The sequence below is a fragment of the Phalacrocorax aristotelis genome, chromosome 15, assembly GCF_949628215.1.
Source record: "Phalacrocorax aristotelis chromosome 15, bGulAri2.1, whole genome shotgun sequence".
Classification (NCBI taxonomy): domain Eukaryota; kingdom Metazoa; phylum Chordata; class Aves; order Suliformes; family Phalacrocoracidae; genus Phalacrocorax; species Phalacrocorax aristotelis.
Genome location: NC_134290.1, coordinates 16,730,052 through 16,754,462, shown reverse-complemented (window position 1 = coordinate 16,754,462; position 24,411 = coordinate 16,730,052). Strand labels below are relative to the sequence as shown.

The following is a 24,411-nucleotide window of genomic DNA, read 5'->3' as shown; positions in this document are numbered from 1 at the left end:
AGCTGCACCAACACAACATTTTTTCATCAAAGGGGCTCAGCAAAAATCATTTCACAGAGGAGAAATTGCAATAATGGTAAATTTCTAGCTGTTTTTTAGGAAAAGAAACTTAACGTCTCCACTTCAGTTTACCTAGGGTTGCTGGGAATGGTTGCGGCAAATCAGAACCGTAGACTATAGAAGCCCACCTAGCACAAGGGAGGCTGCCCAGCTGCTTGAAGTGAGGGCAGTCTGGTAGCTGCAGTTACTAAATAGGCTGAACCCCAAAGATCTTCCCCCACAGAATACGTGCTACTTCCCATGCCACCCCTTTCTGAGTAGGAGAGGAAGGAAAAAAAGGGTAAAGACTTTTTATTATAGATATTAAGTAAACAACACTCTGGCTCCAATGCAACCTTCCACAAGAAGGAAAACCAACTTCTCAAGCAAGTCAAGGTTGTTAAACAGGAGACAGATGAAAGTGTTGCCTCAGAATGCAAGGAAATCCCAGGCTGGCTGGTTGGGAAAGAATTAGCAATACATAATTAAAAAAAGCACTCTCCCCTTCCTCGTCCCTGAGGTGAGCACAGGCCCTGCGTAGTATTGACTTCTACATCAGCACCAGAGGATGAAGCTATCGCTTGAGGTCTTTCTCATTTCTAGCCAGGCCTCTCTCTGTCTTGCTTTCAGTTGCTGGAGGCTAGCTCACACCAGTTACCAGCGATGTTCCTATGTGGCAGGACACGCTGTTCAGATGTGCAGCTTGCGATGGAAGATTCAGCCACGAGGAGGGAGAGAACTAAATAGTAGTTCTTATCTGGACTCAGATTAGAGGTTTAGTGGTCCCTTACTGGTGGCTGTCACCGAGCATCAATGGAGCGAACCCTCCTGCTCTTGTGTCTAGAAGGGAGGAGTAGGGAAGAGCTCAGATCACAGTTTACTGAACAGAGTAAATCCTGTCATTTGGTAATACTGCCATGAACACAGTCTCTCAGGATCCTCTCCAGGAAGAGCTACTGAAAGACCGGGAACATTGAGTACATTCATCGGGCCTGACGCTCAGGGAAGACACGAGACACAGCACGAAGCTGTGTACAGCACAGACTTGTGTACAGGTAGAGGGAGAAGGGACTGAGAGCAGAGGCTAGAGGCATGCAAAATGGAGCACTGCAGAAAAAGCACATGGGCCAGCACAGTTTATGCCTTTAGCACAAGAGACAGGCTGCTGACAACAGGCAATCATGGAAAGCCAGCAGACAGTCAAAATAGCAACCAAAATAAACTGGAGATGTGAATATCAGGTGCCCACAGTAATTGCTGATCTACAGGCAACGATACCAGCTATCCCCGTCCCTCCAAATGTTCGAGACTGGGGACCACTCAAACACAGTGCGCAGCAGTGCAGCTGACCTGTGGAGTTCCTTGGTCCCCGAAGCAAGAGGCAGGGAGTCAGCAAGAATGGCTTAAGTGCAAGTATGTTGTATATGATAGAGAACACCCAGCTACATAGAATGCTCATGTAAAGGCTAGAAACTCTCTCCCCTTAAGGCATAAGCCAACCACTAACTTCCGCTATGGGCAATTTATTCCATAGTTGTTTGTTTTAGGAGTTCTTATACCTTTCCTTTAAGCATCTGGCGTTTGCCTCTCTTGCAGAAAGGAGGCCAGACTAGACAGACAGATCATGGCTTCTTTCTGGTATGGCAATTACTGCATTCCACCCTGGAAGGGGGAGAACACACTGGGGAAAGCGAGGAATGCTAGATGGCAAGTTCCAATAACACACAGCCCCGTTAAATCGCCTTCCGTCTCCATCTGGCCCTGCACAGTCATGCCAGCAGCATGCCAGGAGCATACGGCAGAGCACCTTGGCCCTTGGCATTCTCAGAGTCCTGTGTTCTACTGCAGAATTTGGGAACAAAGCTGAGCAGGGCTTGGCTCTCACCCTGGAAGTCCCAACGCATGCAAGAAGCACGATGTTCCCATGCAACTAAATGTGTTACAAAACCAGGGGAGAGAGCAGAATTGTGGTCTGCAGCCCAAGTTAATACAAAATGCAGTATTTTAAAAAAAAACAGCAGATCTCACTAGACACGACCGTCCCTCAGCATCAGGCTACATCAGTCATTGCCCTATAGGATCTGTGCCTCTAGAGCTGAAAAAAATCAAAACACATCAAAGTTTACCTGCAAAGCCAATTCCCTACAACCTCTGAGTAAGTCAACTCACTTCCAGCAGAATAGTAAATACCTGTATCAGACTAAGAACTAGGGGATTGGGGTAGCGTTTATGCTTGAAATGGGCATTTGGCAAGGCCTCTTTCTTCCTCCTGTGGAGCCAGAAGGCTCCCAAGCTCCCCAAGACAACTGTAGTCTGGGGAAACTTAGACCTGCCTTTCTACCCAAAAATGATTCTCTCTGTTGACTTTGGCTCTGTGCCAGTTTAGCCTTCAATTCCAGGTCTCCCAGTCTGTGTGGCAGCAGAAATTGTTAGCAGATATCTGTCCAGATTAGATGCCCAGACACTATCTCACTTGTGACCTGCTTCATGGATACTCTTCTTGAAAGCAGCTGCTGCTGCTGCTGCTGCATTTACCCACTGGAGCCCTCATTTCCTTACTGCCCATCTGCTGCAGGGGAGGCAGAGCCACACGGGCAAGACACAAATAGCTGACAGGCAAGACCTTGCCACACCAAGCAACGAAAGCCAGGAAATCCAGAGCCTACACCTACCTAGTGAATTTGTGCTGGTTTTTAAGAGCAGAAGAATGTGGATAAGCAAACACTGATACAGTTGAATTACTTATCTAAGTTTAGACAAGCAGTATATAAATAATGCTATTTTAACTTATTACTGTAAAAAATACGAGAATTGATTTAATAACCTAATGTTCTTTTTGGACAGTAGAGGTCCTCGTCTATGGACCAAGACACTAATTATATTAGCTTATCAAAACGGTGTATAATAATAGAACTTCTCTATGCATTGATGAAACTAGGGTTAGCTCTGCATGAGAAGATAGCCCCTGAAAGACAGAGAACGAGGTAGTATTTAGCAGGAACTCCTTGTGACTGGGTGCATAGCCACTATTTTCTTTCCTTTTCATAATATGACTAAGCATTATCTATAAGTTATCGCATGACAAGAAATTTCCTCTGATAATCTTTTATTGCTTGTGATTTAACCGCCCTCTATCTTTCTGAGAGGTAGTCACTATAACTCTCAAAAAAAACTTGAGTGAAAGGGAAGGAACTACTGGTGCATATGCAGATCCATTCATTGTAAGCCTACAATAAAGCTTTTTCCATCAAGGTACAAGCAAAATGACTTGCTGACATTAACTGGCAAGTACTTTGCATTCATATGGTATCTTTCATCTACAGACTTCAAAGCATCTGACAGGAGGCAGGCAGGCGTTGTTTCTTCATCTGTCCAAGGAAGAAGCTGAAGCTCAAAGTGGCAAGGTCTCCCAGAAAAGGTAAAACCATTAGCAGAAATCTAAATTAACTAATTCCCAGTCCTTAAAAATGAACTGCTTTGCTCCCAGTACAAATAACACGTGCACCAGAGAGCCGAACCACCACTCACCCACACCCCTCCGAGAATTGCTAGGGATTCTATAAGAATTTAAATTTCATTCATGAGAAACTGAACAAACACGGAACACAAGAATACTCTTCTACATGCAGGGAAATGACGGGGACCTGAAACCAATCCAAATCTTAAGTTCTGTAGCACTCTGAGGAGGAGCGCTCCTTGAGTGAACCTGCAAAAGCACAGGTCTTCATTCATGAGGAGAGGAAGGGAAATCCTGCTACATAATCTAGCAAGTGTTTAAATAAACCTGTTCAGATGAAGATCTCTCCTCTCTGGAGAAAAACTAGGGCTGTAAGAAAGGTTATGGAAATAATTTTTTAAATGCCATCTTAAAGAGAGTAAGCCTTGTTTCAGCTGTTCACCTTATTCTTACAGCTGAAGAAATGCTGACTGCCTAGGGCATTCAAATGGTCAGCAGAAACTCCTTTTAAACAGAAATTGGGGAAAAAAATCCCTGCACAGTGCTGTTTTAAAAGAAGCATATGGATTCCTGTAAGTTTGAAAACAACAGACAAAAATGATGCTGAGGGAGTCTCCGGAGCAAGCACTCCTTTAGCATTGGTCAAAGAGACTGCAATAGAAATATTTAAAAATGCACTCTCTAGTTATGAGATCTCTCATGGCCTGTGGAGGCGGATAATATTAGAGGCCACTAAATCCTAAAGTTTATTTTTCTTAAAGCTTCCACTTCAAATAAAGCTTTGTTTTAAAATGTATGGGGCCAACTGTTAGAGCATTGAGGTCCTGGTTATTAGCCAGCCAGAGCCCATGAATTATGTTTAGTGAGAAGTTTATTGGCTCAGTAAACACCATTCCAGTTCCCCTCGCCCCTGAACTGTGGAAGCCAAACCAAGAGATATTCAATGCCATGTTACTGCTAGCACCAGAGCAACCATTATCTGATTACAGGCATTTTATTTTTTGTAAGGAATTTGCTATTGCATCATTTAATACACGGAAGTCTTTAAATTTACCAAGGCAACACACAAAGAGTAAGTAACTGTTTGGTCCCATTTACCATTTTCTGGAGCAAGAATATTTGTTTCCATCTCATAGCTTTCCGAGTCTGAGCACTAGAGAAATGCAATCCCTCAAACTCTTGGTAAGGCAGGAATCTGGCAAGGAATTTAAAACACTAGCAAGATTAGAGTGGGCAACCACAGGAGCTTTCCGATAAAACCATCCCATGGAGCCAGGGCAGAGTACAGGGCAGTAAGAAGTTGCATTGGTTTCTGCTTACTGCCACTTTGTCTCAAGGAGACTCATAAAAACAGGGTCCATTCTGTGTTCTGACGGTAGGTAGTCAGAGGTCAGACTGAGCCTGGTTGGACTTTGAGGTTGCTTTTTTTAAGTTACACAGTCCAGAACAACTTAACACCATTGTGACTTGATGGGAGAGCTGGCTACAGCTCAGACACAGGCCAGGTAAGGAGCACGAGCACGTGCCATCACCACTGCCTAGCCTTACACCCGAGTGTGCACAGCACCGCGAGCCCAGAGACCAAAAGAGAAGGTAGGCTTCTCCAGAACTAGCAAGGCTAATGTGTAGCTGTGCAAATCCAGAAGCAACTTGTGCTTGTGTGGCTGCTTCGTCCTGGGCACAAAACTGTTTGATCTGGTTACCTTTCACTGCCATGAGCTAAAGCCTCACAGAGAGTAAGCAATGATCAGTCCATGTGCAGTAACTTGTTTGTGTGCTTGTTGTTTCAGTTCTCTGCAGTAGCTAAAACACACCATAAGACTGTACAGGGACTGTGTCAGTCCTTGAGGCAAGGAAAGTTAATTTAGTTGGGAGAGTAAGGATGCAAAAAAGAGTGCTGTAATAACAGTAGTCCGTTCTGGCAGCAAAGTAAACTGGAACTGAAGGAATTTAGCTTCTCCTCCTAGTTCTGTCCATCTGTCACATCACCTTGGCTGAATAATGCATCTCTTCGTGCCTGTGCTTCCTTTCTCACCTTTTGCCTATGCTGTCCATTTAGACTGTGACATTCTTCAGGGAAGAGGTGGTCCTTGTAGAGCACCCAGTGACAGCCTTAGGGCTCTGCGGTCCCTAAGGCAAACAATGCTTTTATACAAAGACTTTGCTATAGACCAGTTTACATAACACCAACTATGAAATCCGTATTCTCACATAAATGCTTTTTCTGATGTCCTGAGAATCACAATGCCAGAATCTGTCCATATGACAAGGAAGAACTTTGGCAGTACAGATCCTTAATGTCCAACCTACCCCACAAGGACATGCCAAGGCCACATCATCACACCCATAACGAAGCACCTCTAGGGAGCAGGCACAGTGAAAATCTTTCCACCCCAGTAGTGGTGAAAGACAAGATACCCTTCTCTTTAAACTTAACCCTCTCCCTTCCAAAGAATGCCTGGAATTTCTACTATTTCCCAGCAGAGACTGGAAGGCAAAGACTTGGCATGGGGCAAGACAGATAAGAGCAGTTGCCTTCTCTAGGTTTTGTTAACTCTGCATAATTGCTTAGGGCATGTGATGGTTAGAAAGAGACACACACACATCTGTCAGAGACAGACTACAAATCACTAGTATAATTCCAAGCAAACAAAATCTAGTTTACAACGTGGCTGTGGTATATAAAACACCTCTGTAAAACTACTGTATAATTCAACTGCTGCAGGTTTAATTTACAAAGTAATGATATAGTTTTCCCTTTCAAAGGCTGCCATTTAAGATCACTAAGATGTTGAGTAAAGTCTTCGCTGTCTTCTGGGACACACGGTGAAGGTTGTCTGTTGTTGGAAGCTTCTCTAAGCAAGCAACATCTAAATACCATGTTTTGCAAAAGGGCCCATATTGTCTTGCATATGAATTCAAGTTCTTTTACCAGTTTAAAATCTGGGTCAGAGCAATTTGCTTACATTTGGCGTCCTTTTCTGAAATTAATGGCATGTGGGGTTTAGAGTTGTAGATATAAGACAACTGGATAAACTGCTATTATCTGCTCTGCATCATGCACGTACCATCTACGGTTTTCCTGCTAAGTTCTGTTCACATGTACAACCCACTTCTTCAGCAGCTGCACATTCAGCATACTAATGATATTATTCTTGGCCATCCTGTTAAACTCACAATATAAATTAAATGCACAGTAGAGGGCCCTGCTGGATTCTCAACAGTTTTGGGATGGCTACAGATTATGGCTGGCCAAGGGTGGAAGTTCTGATAAGCAGTCATGAAGTTGAGAGCTTTCCTATTCAAATAGGATGTTGACTAGTGCAGACTCTCTCTCTGTCACTTCTCTGGTGACAACCAGATTACCCAAATGTACTATGCTTAGGGCTACATCAGACCACCACTTGGAAGCTCTAGTTAGTACCACATACAGCTGCCAAATTGCTTAGCTGAATTTCACACCGGGATCACACCGAACAACTGTGTTGGTTGATGTCCTGTTTGTTTCACATGGCCATTCAAGGGGGTACTTTTGGATTACTAATACCTTGTATGACTTGGGTGCTGGCTACTTGAGAGATGTATTTCATTGTATCCTGGCAGGCAGTTGTTAGCTGGGTCCTAAGCCCTCAGCACACATGTTTAAGCCTCTCTGATCTGGAAATTTGGGTGGCATAATATCTGCTCAGGAGTCCCACCCAGAGCTAGGATCCTGCCCAAATTTATTTTGGTGCTTCTTGAAAGAAGAAAGACAGAAAGGAAGGAAAAAGAAAGAAGCCCAAAACCACAACACAGATTTGCGAGTTAAACTTACTGACAGAATTGACCTGCGAAGTGCAAAATAACAGCAGAGAATTATGATATTCAGTCTTTCATAATACTCCTCCAGGTACAGAATATCATATTTTTTTAATGCAAGCCACTTTGGAGTGACAATCAATGAAAGACATTAAGTACAATAAAAATACTGGGTTTAGGATAAAAATGTGGTTCCTACCTATGGGCTTGTAAAGGAAAACTCAGCAGAGTCTTACACTTCTAGTAGGTAAATTCTGAATTTTCATCCCCTTGTTCACAAGCCAGGCAGAATAAAAATATCCACCTACACTAAACCAAAGGGAGCCACTCATAACCCAGACACAACCACAACAGACATTCTCGACAGTCCTTGGCTTAATAGAACACTGCTTTGTGGTTATACCCACCACTAGGATTTCACCTTGCAAGTTCTAGCACGTTTAATTTATTCCAGGTCATACATCAAATAGAATGTTAAAATTTAAGATGGCATTTGAGATTGAGACTTTCTTTTGCAGTGCAAGTAGAAGGAACACAGTTGGGACTGCGGGTGCATGAGCATATTAATACATAAACACAAACTTGTAGCCATCACTCAAGAAAAACAATTGGTCTTTAAGAGGGGGAAAAAGTTGTAAAAAGAATCAATTCCATTAAATAGCTCTATAAATCAATTCCACCAAAAATCAATGGGAAACTACATCCACAAGGTGCCAAGTAACTCCCACACATCAGGTGCGACTGTCCATGGCAGTGGCCATGCAGCAGCTCTGCCTGCCGGGGATTCAGACAGCCAAGGCTGGAGCAAGAACCCCTGCACCGCTCACGCAGCTCCCTCCTGCAGCGCTTTCTGCCCCAGGGTGAGCAGCATGCTGAGGCCTCCAGAGGAAAGCAACAACATCACTCACTTCCAAGGCCTGCACGTCTGTATGATGGAGCCAAACATGCGAACAGACTCATGCTGCTCCTCACACGGGCCCCGTGGATCCTTGCCTCCCGACATGGCGCTGGGCAGTCCCTCTTGAAAGGCAGCAGAGGAAAACTCATGTTACTTGTTAGAGCCAGGCATCCCACGTGCCCAGGTCTGAAATTAGGCATGACTTTGGCATTTTCCAGCAGGCTTTGTGCCACATCAAGTGTCCCTCCCCTCCCAAAGGGGAGCTGACTTATGCACAGACACAGGGAAGGTGGTAAAGGAACATTCGGGATGTGGGGCCCAGCAGCCACCGGCATGCAGTAAGTCACATACCGGTTAAGCAAATGACTTGTTTCGGCACAAGTTCATGAGTTCCACATTGTGTCAGTCTTGACTGTTCAGTGACTCCCCAGTGACTGTGCCAGGCCACCGTCCTCTCACTTTCAAAGTGCAGCTCAGTTGCATTTTCACGTTTATAGGCTGTGGATGCCCCTTCCATGACTGGAGAAACCCTTAGGGCTTTCATTTTGTGCTGGCAGCTCTCAGATGACTTCAGAAACAAACCCCCCTGGGGCTTTTGTTCTGTGTGGCAGAGCAGAGAGGGCACAGAAGATTCTGGCTTTGTTAAAACCTGCAGAAAAATTCATGTCCTGTGTCTTCCCCTTCATGTGCTCCACATGTGCTGTCATGTCTCTGGGCCTATTATGGACGCACACTATTTAAGAAATTCAGACATAGCATTTTTGCAGCGTCAAAACTTGATGAGTTGGCCTCTGCTATTCAGCACTAAGTACCAAAACCCATTTTTTCTTGTTGTAACTGAACGCCAAGCGTAACTGAGTTCAGTTATTCCACACAGAAACACTCATGCCTGGTATTATTAAGATATATTTAAATTAGAGAGAGAGTGATACCTGTGTCTGTATAACAAATAATGATCAATTTGCTGAGAAGGCTCAAGACTGTCTATGGCAGGGAATAAGAGTATCTACTGTTTCTCTCCAAGGCTCTGTGACACAACCGCAGGAGGGATCTGATCTGCAAATTGCATCTTAGCAGTTGGGCCCGATCTTAGCAATGAGCACCCTCAACGTACTCATTTCAGTAGGATTTGAGAGCATTTGATATCAAACCTTCCATCGGTCACAAGTTTCCTCTGCGCATAAGGGCATGCAGTTCTAGAAGGCAACACTTTGACACAGGCTGGAGGTTGAGGTCAAGAACAAGTGAGAATTGTACAACCAGAGGCTTTAATCTAACCACTGGTATCTAGCAAGACAAAGCAGCAACGCATTCAATTTTGTCTCTTTTGGAATATTCCTTGGAACTTTATCATATGACTCTTCCGCTCCAGAAGAATTAATCGAACATTAAAAAGTATACTAAGGGAAGCGGGGGGACGTTGACAGTAGAACAGCCAGAAGATATTCCTGCAAGTCACAGTAGAAGTTCCTCATTTTCCCTGTCCCTAAAAGTATCTGCAATGATACTTTGTTATTTACTGGGATATCAGTTTCATGGAAGTCAGGAAGAAAAAGATTTGTGCCAAGTGGCCTTCAAGTATTATAATAGGAAGGATGTTTGCAGAGAGTTTTGAAACCCAGATCTTATTCTAAAGGGAGTCTTCATGCACAAACAGATGCTACATCAACACTTGCATGGATGTAATCCTAGACTATTTGGTGACTCTGTGAAGTTCTGGAGTAGCTTACAGTGAAGAAATTACTGTTACGTTTATGAAGCATGGCCCAAAATATGGTGCAAAGTTTGTGTGGAAAGAGACAGAGAAAACATAGGAATAGGCACAGCCTAGAAAATGAAGAGATTACAGTGATACGGCAAATACATAGAAATGGCTGGAAGAAGCAAGTGTGTGCCCAACTGAGGGTTCTGGAGGAAGCAAAGACTCCAACAGGTTAGACAACCAAAGCATAAATTGGAAGAAGCAGACACTGGACTAAGAGTTGAAGCCTGCACAGGGGTCTGAAGTGTCTGGTTACATTTAAAGACTATCGTGGTTAAGATCATACACCAAATTGCACAATAGACCAATTAGATTAATCAAAAGATTAGCCTGTGGAAATAAGACTCAGAGAGACGATTGTAAGGAACTTTTCTTTTTTAAATCCTGCTCCTAAACTCTTCTATACTCAAGGAAAAAAAAATCTTAAATCCCATTTCCTGCCAGCATAGGGCTAGAAAGTTAGCACCATATTTCATAGCGGTTAACATGAAACAGGATTACTGTGCTGACTTGTTCTTGAAGAGCAAATACATTCTGGAAACTAGATTGGGAAGAAGGTAGATTTCCATCTGCCAAATCCTCTGACAAGAAGCAGGAGGGAGAAAACACATTTTTCTGTAGGACTTCTGGGGATGAACAGAATTAAAAAGTCTGTTGCCCTCAGTAGAATTGATGTACTCTTCCAGTCGGAGTTTTGTTCAGTCGTTCACTGTAGAGGCTGACTTCATATGAATAATTGTGCTTTCTTTTCCTACTCAGATGAAGCGCTTACACTCTTCCAATGAAAGCATAAAAAATGCTTTGTTTATCCCTTAAACATTAAGTTTTTGAAATAAGCCAGAAAGGTCTAATGAAGAAGATCCAGTGACCCACCAGAAGGAGTAACTTTTTAATGCCAGCCAACAAACTGCCTCCTAAGAAAAAGGTCCAAGCAGATTTCCAACCCAGAGCCTCCTCTGACACGGCAGTACCGCAGTCTATCTGGGACTTCACTTTGCCAAAGCGTTTTACACGGAGAGCACCTCGGCGGTGAGCGTGTGACACATCCAGCGAGACTCATAATGTCTTGCCTGTTGCCTCTTGAGCCTCTGAACTGTGACCTCAAAGCAAATGAATCTGAGAAGAAAATACATTAATCAGGCATTCAGTCAGCCAGGCTCAGGATTTTTAAACCAGGGATCTGAATCAGCTCTATCGCCTCCCACTTCTTTGCTGATACAATTAGTCAGCATCTGCCCCAGCAGCCAACCCGCTGCCTCTCAGAGGGGGGGACAAGCAGCTGCAACTCCCTACTTCCTAACAGGCTGCAGAAAAGAGGAGTAGCTTACTAACTCTGCCTGGCGAAGGTTAGCATCCCTTCCCTATGCTCAGGGGAACGCGAGGAGCTGAGAACAGCTACCACTTGCAGCCTCTTTGATTCCCTGCTCCAGCCCAAGTGCAGGTTCAGACGTGTCCCAGCCACACCTCTCCCCACCTTGGGCCACGGCCATGCCAGCTCCACACACCTGTTGGAGGCTTCCCCACATTTGAAGGGAATCCCCAGAAGGGGATTTGCAGGTGCTCCGCTCCCTTCAGAGAGTTCAGGCAACAAATCAGCCTGGGAAATTGGACCCATAGCATGCGATGTGGCCCTCTGACCTTTTCCGAAATGTTCTCGGCCCACCAGGCTGGCAGGACTGAACTTTATAGCTAGGCGTTTTGAAAGAAGCATGTGCTTTTCTAATCCAGTTGAATTTTTGCTAGGGGTACTTTACAAAGGCATCGCTGGTGTATCCACAGGAGTTTTGCAATTCTAGGTTACAGGCGATTGCAGCAAATAAACAGGCATGCAAGTCAGGGTCGGAAGCGGGCTTTTACTTAAAGCCCGCCTCACCGGGCACTTGAAAAATAAATAAAACCCCCAAGCAGTTCTGTTTTACCCAACAGCTATAAGGCTCCAGCCCCACTTCTCAGGCTGGATTGTGCAAGCTCTTACTCCAGCAGTCACAATGAGTTCGAGCAAAGTGCCTGAGTAAGCATTTGCAGAATCTGACCCCCCCCATCAGTTATCTATACTGCACCTATTTGTGCCTTGCATTGCAAGCTCTTTAGCCAGGGACATGGTCTGGAAGTATATTGTCAGCTGCAATGTGCTTTATCTCCATTTATAGCATTAAATCTAATTTTTGGTGCCAAGTGCAGCATTACCCTTACACTGACATCTATTAGAGACAGCTTCCCCTGAAGACTGTGATCTGACCAACAACCAGTTTGCACTGTTCATTTTTTTATTTCACTGCAAAACCACCATGTTCATACTACCTCTCTGTGTCTTTAATTTCAAGCATTTTGTTAAAAAACAGTAAGACAGGCACTGAATTATGGAAATCCCACACCCTGGCATTACATTGACTTCACTCGAGATGCTGCCATCCTTTCTTCCCTGAAGATTTAAAAAACTGGGAACTGAAAATAAGATTAAAGCAGCAAACTTGACTGATTAGTCTCCACTAATGTGTAGGTTTAGCAGAGGCAGACTTGCTTTCCCCATGCCAGTGCGAGCATTCCTGATGGGCACCCAGCCGCTCCCCCCTTCCCGAGGCACAGAAGACGGGGGGGCGGGACAGCAGCATGGCACAGCATGGAGCAGTTCTTATGGAAAAAAAATCTGCAAGTTCCCCTGAAATGCTGCGTCCTGCATGCCACAAAGGACAGCTGCTACCTTCTCACTTACAAAAACGTGACCCCAGCCCGTCAATCTAGAGAGCTAGCGCTGTCAGATACCCTCCCACTCCCCACTTTTGATGGTCAAAGCCATTGTAACGAAGCAGCTTCCCCTCCACCTCAAAAGGGGATGTGCTTTGGTTTTGCGCCAAGAAGGTTTAGAGGGAGTTTGGGGTTGTTTGGGGTATTTTTCTTGCTTTTTGGTGGGGGTACAACCCAAGCTGTTTTAGAGAAACACAGAGGTAGCATGGGTCCATGTGTAACCACGGAGGAAGTGAGCACCAATAGGCAAATATTCTGAATAATGGCAGAGTAGGCGCACATGTAAACTTGCTTGGACTCACATGGACTCCTTTTCCCCTTTCTTGTCCAACCAGTTCATGGATGGGGAACATCCCAAGCCTCTGGCATACGGTATTAGATGCTCTAGGTATTAGGCAGGAAACTACTGATAAGTCTTTTGAAATGGTGCAGCTGGTGTCATGTAGCCCAGGTCCCATTGCATATGAACTCTCAAAATTTGGAAGGGAGAGGGAGATTTTTCATTTGTTACCAATGAAAGAGGGCAACTGGGGTGCTTAATCAGTCATTTTTGTCTACTGGGAGAGGAAGCTAGTTTGTCTGGCTACGGCCATGGCTTCTGTTCTGTTAGGGAAGAGCCCTTGTGCAGCTTTCAGAAAGTCATATAAATGTCTCAGAAAAAGTTGTATGAAGATGCCAGAGACACAGCTGTAAGTCACATATTACTAATTATGAAAGCATTTTGAGATCCTTGGGTGGAAAGGCTCTCTTTGCTGGATAGGCAAATATTTTAATTCCATACTCCAATGATCGCTGTTCCGGCAGGCCCCTTAAAATATATTTTCCTTCCATGACTGTCCTCTGTTATTAGTTACACCTCCGTGCAGCTTTTCAATAACAGCATGATTTCCAGTACTACAGTGCTATTGAATGTACCAGTTTTCACCGCATTTGATTCCACTTACAAGACACTGAATTATTAGTACGGCATTCAGCTTGAAATCCTCTTGCACTATTAACAGGGTGAAATATTAGACAATAGCGGCTACTACTGTTATTTACTGTTCATTAAATGCTAATGGAAATTCAGCCCATCTTCAAAATATCATGCCCTTACACAGGTAGAAATAGAGCGGTACCGACAGATTAAATTATTTTTCCACAATCAAACAACAAATCAGTGGCAAACAAATTCTCATATTCAACTCGCTGTTTTAGCCACCAAAACAGATTGTCAGAATGAAGACAATGGCATATAGTCCTCTCTCCTCACTCAGGTCACCTTTTCCCTCACTTGGGAGCTAAGGAGTATCACTATGGCAATTAAACCCATCGTTTACAAGAAGCAACCAGAAGCTGGGAGACCCAGCACAACTGGGGTAAGCCAGCTGACTACAGCTACTAAAAAGAGGTCCACACTTGGGGAAATACTCAAGGCATTCCTTCTCTGGAGGCACCACCCATAATAACAGGCCAACAGTCTCAAACACCTCTGCATCTTGGATGGGTATGCAGAACCGCATATATTAAACTACTTTTCTTGGAGTTCACTTAAGAATGCTGCCAGCTTGTAAACAGCAGTCAACTTTGCTGCCAACACAATTTTTACCTAGAGCAAGCGGAAGTGCTTTTCCAAGAATTTCCAAGACTGTTGCGTCATGCGGTACACTGGCACCACACCATGCAACCCAGGGAGGAAAGACAAAAAAATGCAAGCTGCTGCTCTGCACATCCTGAAAGGGATTATTTAGAGGCATTTATTTATTCCCAGGAAGAGACCGGCAGTTCAAAACAGACCCTCCAAAAAACCCCAGTGTTCACTGCAGGGAAGTCTAGTCTCATTAATATTTTCAATGCTGTAGCAAAAAGTGAATAATTTCTATGGCTGGCATGTTTCAATTTTCATTGCAATTTTGAAAGCCTTGTTTGATAAAGTACAGTGGAGACTAAGAAATGTAGCATTTCTGGAGGACTGGAGAGCAATCTTCTCTATTCTTCCTCCCCCACCGCGGGTTTTGCACAATACTAAAGTGTTAGTCCTCTGGCAACCTTACCATTTTGAAGTTTTATTGGAATTATGTGTATGATGACAGCATTTACAGGCCCTTGCTAAGGTCAGGGTCCCATTATGCAAACTTTTAAATATTACAAGCACTTATAAGATAAATATACAAGACAAACCAAGGACATTGTATTCTCCATACTTTAAAGATGAAGAAAATTTAGGTTGCTTAACTTCCTTCATGACCATAGCATGGAAAATTTAAATCAGTGGCAGAAACTGAACCCAGAGTTCCCTAGACCACAAGCTCACCCAGAAGAATTAAATGCGTGCGTACATTCAACCACTGCACCAATTCGTAACAGTGAGTACTTACAACCAAGGTTTCTGGGTAAAACTTTTCGAGTTGTAAGTTATGTTACTTTTAAACCACTCAGCCAAACATCAGCCTGCTGACATCTGAAGAATTACAAGATCACTCTCACTCTCATGCCAAAATTCCTGTTATTGAACATTTTGGTACTACAGTTCTGGCTATGCAGATTTCATAGATGCGCATGCACATTTATCGTTTTTAGTGGATTCCCTGCCATCTACAACTTTGGTAGATATTTTTCCTGCCTAGAAGGATGTCCACACTCTTCTTTGAAGACTGGGCATAATCATGTCACTAATATCACATTATCAAAGAGCGTCTGAACTGCCTAGAAAATGAACAAAGAGCCTTTTTCAAGGACTCGAGAAGTTTGATGCCAGAAGTTCCACATGAGGACCATTCGGAACACTTTATAAGGGTAAACGGAAACCAGGAATAACAAAGCACCTCACCCTTCCAGGGGCAGGGGAAACAACATGAAATAATAACAGCACAAGTCCAAGTCTCGCTATACACTGGCATAATTTCAAACCTTCTTTGAAATAGGTCTTGTTTAAAAAAAAGTCCGTCTTCAATTGTATGTGTTTGCTAGTGAAGTTTTGAGGAAAGTCAATACCTAAACAGAGAAAGGCACTACTCCATTGTTTCATCCAGTCCTGGGCAGTTAGCTAACCTTTTGCATTGGGAGCCTCTTGTAAAGGGACAGAGAGGATGTTTTTTTCAGTTTTAGGTCAATAACTAGTTCTTTCAGACTGGAGAAAGCAATTGAGATTTGAGGAGGGGCAGAAGGGCAGGAAAGCTTTCTTCCCTCCAAATTAAAATGACATGTTAGGGACTAATATCTGCTCGTTCTAAACTCATAAAAGAGCAGCGTAACTAGAAAATAAATTCCCTTTTGCTCAAAGTACATTTCCTTTGCTTTGCATTTAAAATGGAGCTGAATAACAGAATAGGTCACATAGGAAGGGATCTCAGGATGCCATCAGAAAGTATTTTGTTGAGAAAATATTTTCCAAATAATTTTATTTAACACTTCAGAATACTCAGGTTTGGCATTCCATTGAATTTAATGCTATATAAGAAGTTGCCTGATACATTTCTCAGAAACAATAACAGTAAATTAATTTTGTTTCTGATTTGGATGTTAAGTCATAGCTTGAATGTGTTAAACCCTGTCCTCCTGCTTAACAAAAAATAATATCAAATTTACTTTATTTTTAGTTGCACATCATCATGTTTTAATAGGTACAAACTAGTGAGATCCAGTCTTTCCACTGGAGAGTAACTACCACATAGGCAAACAGGCAAGCTTTAAAATAAGGTTTCTCGTCGGCTGATTTCAATTCTCAGTTAAAATTGGCAATGCAAATTACCCTATTCTGCTCTTTATGGGACAAGAGAAAAGATTGCCAAACTGTCAAACTGGCTGGTGGCATCTTGACAGCAGATGGAAATGCAGTAAGTGGAGTCCTACATGGCAGTGTCTTTATGTGACTCCTGGAAAACTGAATCCACACACTGAACGGTTCTTTATACAACCGGAAACGAGCCCACATTTAGGGGAAGGAATCTGCTGTACACCCCTGTCATCTTAAACCAGTCCAGGAATGAATGGGACTAGCCCAGCATGAAGGGCAGAGTAGGGTTGTTTACCATATGAGGCCTCTTCCCCAGCCAGTCCATCATGTCTGCCTTTTAAAACTCACAGCCAAAGGCTGATCTGAAGACAATTTTATCTTGCATAGTGTTTGGTTCAGCGGGGGAAGGGAGCGGACAGGGCAAACTGATATATTATTGAAAGCTACCCCCTCTTCCAAGAGACTGAAGGACAATGAGTGCCTCAGGCCAGCATACTGCCATGAAATGCATCTACCTCCCGTCCAGAACCTGGGCGAGGACATTGGCCAGTTTTTCCATCCAGTATCTAAAGCTGGAAGAACAAGAGGGAGTTGTTCCTAGTTCCTGCATAGATCCCTCAGAACATTTAGCAACAGAAGCAAGAAGTACACCCTGTTTTCAGGGCCATTTTTACTGGGAAAGCAGCCCCTGATGACAGTTTTGAGCAGGAAACTCCCTGCACTTCTCTAAACTTTTCTTACTGCCAGCTGAAGACCAGGACGGTGCCTCTCCCAGCTTAGCTGTCAGTGCGTGTGTCTTCTGACAATTTTTGCAGAAGAGCTGAGCAATTTTGTCTTTTCTCCACTAGTAAGAAAGCCAGTGCTGAAGGAAGGCCATTGCTGAGAACCGTTTCCCACAACAGGTCCATTTCCAAACGGCTGCTTGACTTCAAAAGATCACTCTTTAGCCCCTTCAAATCCGCAGCGTGCACATCAGAAAATGCGATACAGTACATATGTAATCCTGGATAAATGAGATTCCCCACCCCTTTCTATTAAGTAAAATCAGGAACTAGAATCCCTGTTTAGGATTTGTGATTACAAGGATCACCCTCCACCCTGCGCTGGTCAAACAATGCAGGCTCTAGGAAAGCTAAGATCCATCATTTCAATGATGCAAAACCCTGTTGCTTCCACTCCAGAACAGCTGACTTGAAGTGCACGCTAGGCTGTGCTTATTAACAAAATGAGAAATCTGATATATAGAAAGAAAACACTATGTGAGGATTAATCCTGGATTGCAGTTTGTGGCCAGCACTGGGCCATCATCCAAACACAGATGAAAAAGAGCAGAATTTCTCCCACCTGTCACTTGCAGCAGGTACGGCTATTGCAGTGTTGCAGTCTCCTCCTTACAGCTATTGTAACAACCCCTTTTATATCAGCTTAAAGTTCAGCACTGACCTCACTGTTTCATTTCTTCCTTGTTTTGTGGGAGCCAGCACCGGAGGGTGAATTTTCTTTCCAGGAATTGCAAACAAGAAGCGTGAGTAACTTACAAGTTTGGACAGCTAGCTTGTAATACACGTACACTTCAAGGAAAGAAACCCAGCTTAAAATTGGCATCCTGTTGGAACCTGGAGATGCTCACTGAACAAGAAAATACAACTCTCAGGAACACTTTTTTTCCACATTGTTTCTGCTGCTTTTGAGAGAAGTGACCACACTGTCACTGCCGATTAAAAAAGGACCCAAACAAACGAGTGCAGTTGCTTTGCCAATGAGCTACAGCACAGCAGAGTGAATCTCTATTGCAATGCATTGTCCTTGCTCCCGATACTACAGCAAGATAAAAACCCATTTAAGCAGCCCTAGTGGTTTAATCACTTGTGTTCAATCCACATCAAACCAAAGGAGAAGTCACCTTTATTTTTTAAAAGATATTCTCCTGCTTATGGCTGGGTCGGCACTCTGTTGTTGCAGTCCCGCAGCTGAGCCCTGTTAATTTTTCTCCAAGCCCAGCAGGGTAGGCATGTCCGCTGATGCTGAAACGGTCCCCCTTCCCATTGAGCTTTGCCTGTCACAATACAGCGATAAAATGGCTATGTCACAAATGCAGTTCTGCTTTCTCCCCATCCAAGACCACATTTGCTGCTGCGCTGAAATGCCACTTTGTGGCAAGGATGTTCTCCCCAGATGTTGTCGTGAAATGCAGTTTTGTTTGTACGCTTTGTCAGTCAGATTTGGTTAGGGGACGGGGAACTTGGGTTGTGTAGAGAAAACGTGACAACCTCGTCATAGCGACACCTTCTACCTATCAGGCTGCGATACGTTCGTCAGGCTGGACGAGAGGGTTAAATGCTGCAGTCGGCACGAACAGGAGTTCTGGTGCGGAGGCGAACGCACCTCAGTTCTCACACATTATCCTATTTCCCTACATCTGTCAGCAAAGAAGCTAGCAGGAGCTCAGAGGATACCCACGTCCTATTTTCTATACAAGGTCAAACGAGTGTGCAACATACAGTTCTTGTCTGACAGCTCTTAATTACGATGAGCTGTAAAGATGCTAGAAAACGAGAACTCTCATAGCAAGATCTGCTGTTCGCAACTTCAGACTTCATGCCGTGACCGCCAGTCTGGGGCTGTGGTGGCTGTTGGAGGGAGTTTCAATCCATTACATAGCCAAACTGACTGGCGTTAGGTTGCGTTCTAGTTGTTTTAAACAACTAGGCAAAATAAATTGAACATAAATTGAACCCTCCTGGAATAAGGCCTCTAACCTTCTCGTTCTCTCCTTCCCTCTCTCCCCACCCCTTGTCACACATTGGCTTCTGCCAAACAATTCAGCACTGACACCGCAGCGGGCCACGTGATGCCAAGTGCTTCGAGCATCTTGCGATACTTATTGCTATCTACACATCCATAAGTCATTCCGCCCAGCAACATATGTGAATACTAACGTGAGCGATTTCTTTATGCATTAAAGATTCAGAGCTCTCCCGGATCCTTGGAAGAAGCTTTTCCCCCAAACACTGAAAAATCATCCCTTCTGTGACGTGCACCTCGTCTGCATTTCGCGTGGATTAGGGATCATGACATAAGAAAAACCTGCCATACCCTCGGATTCTCCCGTTCCCCCTGCTTACAGCCCTGTGGCCGCGCACGTGTGCCGTGATTAAGCAATGGATTTGAGAGGCAAAAGAACGAGGCACTTATGCGGGGTTTCCTTACCCGGGTGAGAATGGAAAGTAACAAATGTAAGAGGCTGCTTATTCTGAATGCGGATCTCCTCCAGAGCTCAAATGATATGTCAGTAGCAGGTGGCAAGTTCGAAGAGCCCCCTCCCCTCCTTTTTTTTTTTTTAATAAATATAACAAAGGGCACACAGATTTGACCTAATGGGTCAACCATCAAAAGTTAAACTGATTTAAATAATTAGACCTAGAATGTCAGGCACCACTGCAAATAATTGCTCGTAATGCTTTTAGGATTAGATTGCTAATGAAAAGGCGCAAAAAGGAGGCCACTTGCAGTTGTGGAAATAAGTCAATTTTCTTTCCATATGTCATTTTCCCCGTGTAGATTTGCTGTGAAATCCTAAGGAGCCATTTACAGCTTTCCCTCCAGAGGTGCCGTGGTGTATACTATAGTTCTGAGTCAGGAAAAATAGTAATAAGTCATCCTGAAATGCTCGTTGTTTAGACACTGTATTTATCAAGCACAGCAAACATCTGCTCATAGTTCTGACATTTTCCAATGAAAGTGACTATTGCATATTGTTTTAACCTTTAATTTGTGGAAAAACATGGGAGCCATTCAGATATAAACAGCATTCCGCAAGAAATTTAAACCAGTTTTGGTCAAAGGACAGCGTATGATCAGGACGCAATTTTGATGCTCCTCTTAACCGGTTTCTGGCTCCTCTCTCAGATTTATTCCAACAGCTAAGCGGCGTCCAGGGCGGGTCGGCAGCCGCCTGCTCCCACCCTCGGCTTCGCGCAGAGCTCACTAACGCGGTGCGCGGGGCCGCGCCGCCCCGCTCGCAGGTACTGACCGCCCGCACCGCCCGCGCCTCCCGCACCGCCGCACGGCCCCGGCCTGCCCCGGCCGCCCGCACGGCCCGCACCTCCCGCACGGCCCCGGCTCCCGGCGGCCGCGGCTGTCGCGGCGCGGAGCTGGGGGCACGGCGTCCCCGCGGGCGGCCGGGGCAGGCCCGGGCGGCGGCGGCGGGGCCGGGCGCGGTGTCCGGCGGCCGCGGGGCGCCCCGGGGAGCGCGGCTGGCGGCCGCGATAACGGGGAGCGCGGGGGGCGCGCCGAGAGCCGCCCTCCTGCCGCCGTGCCCGCTCCCACCTGGGGCCGGTCCAAGCACAAGTCAATAATTGACTTCTCCCGCCGGGCCTCGGCCCGTACAAAGGGGCCGGGGGCGGGCCGGGAGCGGGGCTGGGCGCTGCGGGCACCGCGGCCACCCTGCGCGCCCGCGGGGCTCCCGGGCCGCCACGCAGCCTCACGCATCCCCCCCCCACGCCCCCGCCTCGCTTTTAAATGCGACCAGAAAACCAAAAAAAGGGCCGGCTGGCCCCGCCGCCGAGCTGGCCCGGCCCCGGCCGCCGGGGATGCGGAGCCAGCGGCACCGGGCGCCCGCGGGCAGCCCCCGGCCCTTCGGCTCCCCGAATTACACTGTTACGCGCCTCGGCAACAATATTGCTGGCCTGGACGTACAATTTACATTTATTTTAATTTTTTTTTAAGCCGGGTGGCAGCTCCGCGCCTGGCCGGCGCGGCCGGGGAAGCGCGCATTTCCTCCGGGGCACAAAGCCGGGCGGGCAGGGTCCTGCGAGCCCCCGGCCGCGGGAGGGTGCGCGCTCCTGCGCTCCGGCCATTGCATCCGAGACCGTGCCATAACAAAAGCCGGAGACCCGCAGCGCCGGGCAGACCGAGCGGGGCCGGCGGGTCCTTCTCTCGCGATCGCGAAGGGCGAGGGGGGCGGCAGGGAAGGGGGGAGCCGGGGCAAAAGTTCACCGCGGTCCGGGTAGGGCAGGGGGTGCCCGGTGGGGCAGGGGCCGGCGCTGGGGCGGGGGGATGCCGGCCTGGCTCGTCGCCTTGCAGCCCCGCGGATGGGCTGCTGGGGGAAGGAGGCGATGCAAGTCCCGGGAGCCCCGTCCCTGCCCTCTCCTCCACAATGCGGCCGGATCCCCGGCGCAAACACGCCCCCCCGGCACCCCGAGGCTCCGCTCCCTCCTCTCGGGGGGGGGAAGAAAAAATAAATAAAATGCGGCTTACTTGCAGGGGGGCGAGCGGGGATGGGCAGAAGCTGCCGCTCGGGGGCTGCCTGCCCGCCCCGCCGGTCACCCCCAGGCCGGCCGGCCGCGGCGGGCAGCAGCTGCGCCCCCCGCCCCGACCCCACCGCCGCCGGGGAAGGGGCAGCGCGCACCCCTGCGCGCACACGCACTCACACACACAAATGGCACGGGAGGAGGGGGAAAGTTTCCAGCCGCTTCAGCCAAATAGCCAACGTTTGCAAGCCCCGGGCAGGCGCGGTGGCGGTCACACCGTAGGCACACCCGGCCCCCAAAGCGACGGGGCAGCGCGCCGGGCGAGCGAGGGGAGGGGGCCCGGGGCACGGAGAGAGGGGCGCAGGAGCGGAAAGAAAACGATCGCTGGCTTTTTGAATGGAGCTACCGCTGGCGCCGGGCACGGCTGCTGCAGGGCAGGGAACCAGGGACACCCCCGCCGCCCCGGCCACCCCCCCGAGCGGACCCGTGCGGATGGGCAAATACCCGGGGCTGCGAATAAAGAGCGGGGGAGCGGGGCTGGGCTGCACCGCGGAGCCCGCAGCGCCCGGCCGCCCCGGCGGGACGCGCGGCCCCGCGCCCCCGCCCGCGCCCCGCTCCGCGTTACCTTCTTATTGCATCTGGAGCAGCAGCTTTTCTTCCCCTTCCCCTCTCCTCCTCCTCCTCCTCTCCCTCTCCTGTCCTCTCGGTTTATACCAGCCTGTTCCTCATCTCACAGCCTTCCTCCCAGCGCCATCTTGCAAGCTTGTGACGTTGGGAGCCGCTCACCCCTGACCCACATTTGAATAGAAGCCAAAATGAAAAAAAGAAGAGGAGAGAGAGAGGGAGAGAGGAGAGAAAGAGGGGGAAGAAGAAGAAGAAAGAGCGGAACAAGGAGAGGCAGGGAAAGCTGCAGCTAAGCAAGTGCTGCGCCAGTGTGGAACAGCATCGGCTCCCGCTCCCTTGCCAGCTAGTTTAGTAATAAGCAATTTCCTGCTTTTGCAATAAATGTTGCCGCGGCGGGGCTGGGAGAGGGACGGGGAGCCGGGTAATTCCCACCGAGGGACCAGGGCTTCCCCCACCCCGAGCCGCCCCCCCTTCCCTGCCACCCACACCCCGAAACCCAGCGCGGAGCCCCACCACTGCCTCCCGGCAGCCCGAATACTGCTGCTCCCTCCCGGGTTTGGAGCAATGAAAAAGGCGCTTGCTAAGATTATTTCTCCCATCACTGAGGAGGTCTCAAGTGTGCGTTAAGGGAAATGATATAGATTAAGCTTGTACCTCTGTTGGAATCTGAAATGAGCTTTATACGCAAATGAAGAAAACCTCCTCGTGTAGAATGCAATTTGCATATTAGCTTTTTATCACTCCTGTCCAGTTTTTAGGGGCTGACAGTGCATTTTGCACCACCCAAGACGCAGATGAAGACATGGCCTTTGCACCCATACATAGAACCTGTAGAAATCTGAAGTTTTGTTCTGTGCATTTTTTTTTTTAGTTATTTACCTATTGGAAGCATATCAAAGGGAAAAGTTATTTGTGTTTTGCATCCCTGGTCCTGCAAAGACTTTCATGCATGCTTAACTTTAAGCACATCAGCAATCACACTGAGCAAGCAGGCAGGGGCTATTCAGATGCTTACACTAAGCATGTGCGCAGCCTGCAAGCTCAAGCTATTATTTTGTAAAATGTTAAGTGAACTGATACCATCTCAATTTTGCTGACCATTGCCACAAAGTACAACTGCACAGAAATCTGAATTATACCTTTGTAGCACTTTCTCCCTTCCGTAGCTAATTGATCTGTAATAACAGGAGAAATGCGTGTAAACATTTTTCTTGTAATCGTGCACAGGAGTTCTTCCACTATCCTGTGTGGGAATCACTGTATTAGCTGCAAGTGTGAGATGATGTTCTCTTTTCTTCTGTGCCCGCAGAACCACCCATAACCAAAATTCTCTGTAGCCTGAGCAAGGTGATTCATTAGTGAAGCTGAGCCTACCATTTAACACATCCCTAAGAATTCCCTAATAGCCTCAACGCCAGCGACCCTCTCAGCCACTTCCTGTGCAGATCCCTGCAGTCTGCATGCACTTCAGCTGGATCCCAGCTGCAGCCTAAGCTCTCCTTCCCTGATAATAAAGATATTTTCTAGTTGCTCATCCAGAGTTCAAAGTTTTTGCAGGAGATGGTTTCTTCAGCTCTACCAAAGTGGCTTGAGGAGCAAATAAAGATAAGGCAAATCACAACAGCCATATCAGAAAGGTCTGGACTGGTGGTTTGTTCACAGTACACCCAATAAAGAGCAGAACACTTTAACAGTGGTGAGAACAGCAAACCTGACTGTCAGCAGAAGACCCAATGATGTAGATAAGGATCGATTCAAGACTCTTCCCCCACCAGGAAAGTTAATTTAAGATTGGTGGTGCTGCTTTTAGCTGTATTTTAAAGCTAAGTGGCCTTGCAAATAGCCAGGGAGGTGTAGGTAGCCATTTGCTTCACGCTGTGCCAGAGGAATTGGTAGGCAAATACACAGAAGTCTTTGTGCTTTGTTATCTAAACAGGGAGAAAATGCATCCTAGAGTTATTTCAGGCAAGTTTAGACATTTGGGTTTAGAAAGACACACTTTTGTGAATCTCTGCATGGCATCTCAAGACCTCAAGAATGCCATCCTCTGCCCTGAATCTTCCTTCCTTCTGCTGAAACTGCCCCAGAAACAGTCAGCAGCATGGTCCATGTGCCCCTGCC

General features: G+C 46.6%; 1 protein-coding gene across 7 annotated transcripts in view; it reads right to left on the bottom strand.

Moving 5' to 3' along the window:
* HIC2 (HIC ZBTB transcriptional repressor 2) overlaps nt 1–22,669 on the bottom strand; it is a 74,680-nt gene extending 52,011 nt beyond the window's left edge. For 2 of the 7 annotated variants that reach the window (XM_075110856.1, XM_075110858.1), the window contains exon 1: nt 22,292–22,394. The gene's annotated coding sequence lies outside the window, so the exon portion shown is untranslated. Of the gene's footprint in view, nt 1–22,291 lie in introns of all 7 variants that reach the window. The other 5 variants (XM_075110857.1, XM_075110852.1, XM_075110855.1 and 2 more) reach the window with 5 other exon arrangements.
* Nucleotides 22,670–24,411: the final 1,742 nt, after the last annotated feature.